Source organism: Cynara cardunculus, assembly GCF_001531365.2.
Source record: "Cynara cardunculus var. scolymus isolate 2C chromosome LG 15, CcrdV1, whole genome shotgun sequence".
Lineage (NCBI taxonomy): Eukaryota > Viridiplantae > Streptophyta > Magnoliopsida > Asterales > Asteraceae > Cynara > Cynara cardunculus.
Genome location: NC_037542.1, coordinates 7,699,885 through 7,702,842, shown reverse-complemented (window position 1 = coordinate 7,702,842; position 2,958 = coordinate 7,699,885).

Here is a 2,958-nt window from a genome sequence, read left to right as displayed (position 1 = left end):
CCGCCTTCCCTCTTTCCACCTCATGCATACCCAATATGCACACATAAACATGCATACACATACATACATTTATATTTCATGCATGCATTTTAATTTTATATATATATATATATATATATATATATTCAATAATTACATAATTCCACATACCAACATGTATCAACTTATCATGTTATCACGTTATATTAAATACCTTGGGTAATAACCATGATCTGGTTATCACATTATCCACCCCTCAAAAGAATTCCGTCCCGGAATTCCTTTAATCAAAAAGCCACGGGTATTCTGATCTCATCTTTGACTCCAATTCCYATGTTGCTTCCGGTCCTTTGTGAAACTTCCACTGAACTTTAACCAGATCTATCTTTTTGTTTCTCAACACCCTGACCTTTCTGTCAATTACGGCTTCTGGTGTTTCTACAAAATTCAGCTTACTGTCTAATTGAATCTCTGTCAAAGGTACAGCTAGATTCGGATCAGCCAAACATTTTCGTAGGTTCAACACATGAAAAGTGTTGTGAATTTGACTCAGCTCTTCTGGCAGCTCTAACTGATATGCTACTGGCCCAATTCGCTTACATATTCTGAACGGCCCGACATACCTTGGACTGAGCTTTCCTTTCTTCCCGAATCTGATAACACCCTTCCATGGCGAAACTTTTAACATTACAAAATCGCCTACATCAAATTCAATGGATTTTCGACAATTATTTGCATAACTTTTCTGGCGATCCTGTGATGTTTTGATTCTTTCACGGATTTGTTCAATCTTTTCAGAAGTTTCTTGAACAATTTCAGGACCCGTTAGCTGTTTTTCACCCACTTCATTCCAGCACAATGGTGTTCTACACTTACGTCCGTACAATACTTCATATGGTGCCGCTTGTATACTGGAATGATAACTGTTGTTATATGCAAACTTTATTAATGGTAAGTGATCTTCCCATGATCCTCCGAAGTCAATAATACAGCTTCTCAACATATCTTCAAGAGTTTGAATAGTCCTTTCACTCTGTCCATCAGTCTGTGGATGATAAACTGTACTTAGTCGAATTTCAGACCCCAGAGCTTTTTGTAACCCTTCCCAGAACTTTGAAGTAAACCGACTGTCTCTATCAGAGATAATAGACAAGGGAACATCGTGTCTGGTAACAATTTCTTTAATGTAAATCTGTGCTAGCTTTTCTAAAGAGTATTTCTCTCTTATCGGTAKAAAATGTGCAGATTTAGATAAACGATCCACAATTACCCAAATCACGTCATATCCTTTTGGTGTTCGTGGTAATTTCATAACGAAATCCATGGTAATGTGATCCCATTTCCATACAGGTATTTCCAAAGATTGGAGGCTTCYATAAGGTCTCTGGTGTTCAATCTTGACCTGTAAACATGTTAGGTACTGTTCCACATACCGTGCTATATCTCTYTTCAATCCTGGCCACCAATAAAAAGGTTTTAAATCTTGATACATCTTATTGGTACCTGGATGGATAGAGTATCGGGATTTATGACTTTCATTCAATATCCTACTTCAGATATCTCCAAAATGTGGTACCCAGATTCGTCCTTGAAAGCACATAAGTCCTTCATCATTTGGTTCCAAGGTTGAGATCATCTTACCCAACTTTTCTGTTTTAACAAATTCTTCTTTCACAGCTTCTTGTTGGCACTTCTGAATTTCCTTACGAATATCAGGAATCAAATTCATTCTCATTACTACAGTTTTGATGGTTCCACTCCTTTCCTTTCTACTCAAAGCGTCAGCTACCACGTTGGCTTTTCGTGGGTGGTAAAGAATTTCACAATCATAATCATTGACTAACTCAATCCACCGACGTTGTCGCATATTCAAATCTTTCTGGCTGAACAAATGATGTAGACTCTTATGATCTGTGTAAATTTGGCATTTGGTTCCCAGAAGATAATGCCTCCAAATTTTTAGAGCGAATACTACTGCAGCTAACTCCATATCATGAGTTGGATACTATTTCTCATGCTCTTTCAATTGTCTTGATGAATAAGAGATTACTTTTTCTCTTTGCATTAAAACACATCCCAACCCTAACTTTGAAGCATCGCTGTATACTACAAAGTCTTCAGATCCATCTGGTAGAGTTAATACCGGCGCACTACAGAGGTGATCCTTTAATAGTTGGAAAACTTTTGTTGTTTTCCCACTGAAATTTAACATTCTTTCGAGTCAATTTGGTTAATGGCACGACTATCTTAGAAAAGTCTTGAATAAACTTCCGGTAGTAACCTGCCAAACCCAAAAAGCTACGAACTTCAGATGGAGTTTTTGGAGCTTCCCATTTTTCAACTGCTTCTATTTTCATTGGATCAACTTATACTCCGGCTTCTGAGATAACATGACCCAAAAATTGAACTTCTCTTAACCAGAATTCACACTTGGACATTTTAGCATATAGCTTTTCTCTTTTCAACAATTCCAGTATCAGACGAAGATGTTTTGCATGTTCTTCTTCAGTCTTAGAGTATATAAGAATATCATCGATAAATACAATAATGAATTTATCAAGATATTCTTTGCATACCCTATTCATCAGATCCATAAAAGCTGCAGGTGCATTAGTTAAGTCGAATGGCATAACTAAGAATTCGTGATGCCCGTACCTTGTTCTGAATGTTGTTATGGCAACATCTTCTTCTCTGACTTTAAGCTGATGATACCTTAATCTCAAATCGATTTTGGAGAAATAATTTTCCCCTACCAGTTGATCAAACAAATCATCAATTCTCGGTAAAGGATATTTGTTTTTGATTGTCAATTTATTCAATTCACGATAATCTATGCACATTCGCATAGATCCATCCTTCTTTTTGACAAACAAAACCGTAGCACCCCAAGGCGAAGTGCCTTATAAATCCTTTATCAGTTAAATCTTTCAACTGTGTTGCCAATTCCTTCAGTTCGGATGGAGCTAAACGATACGGCGT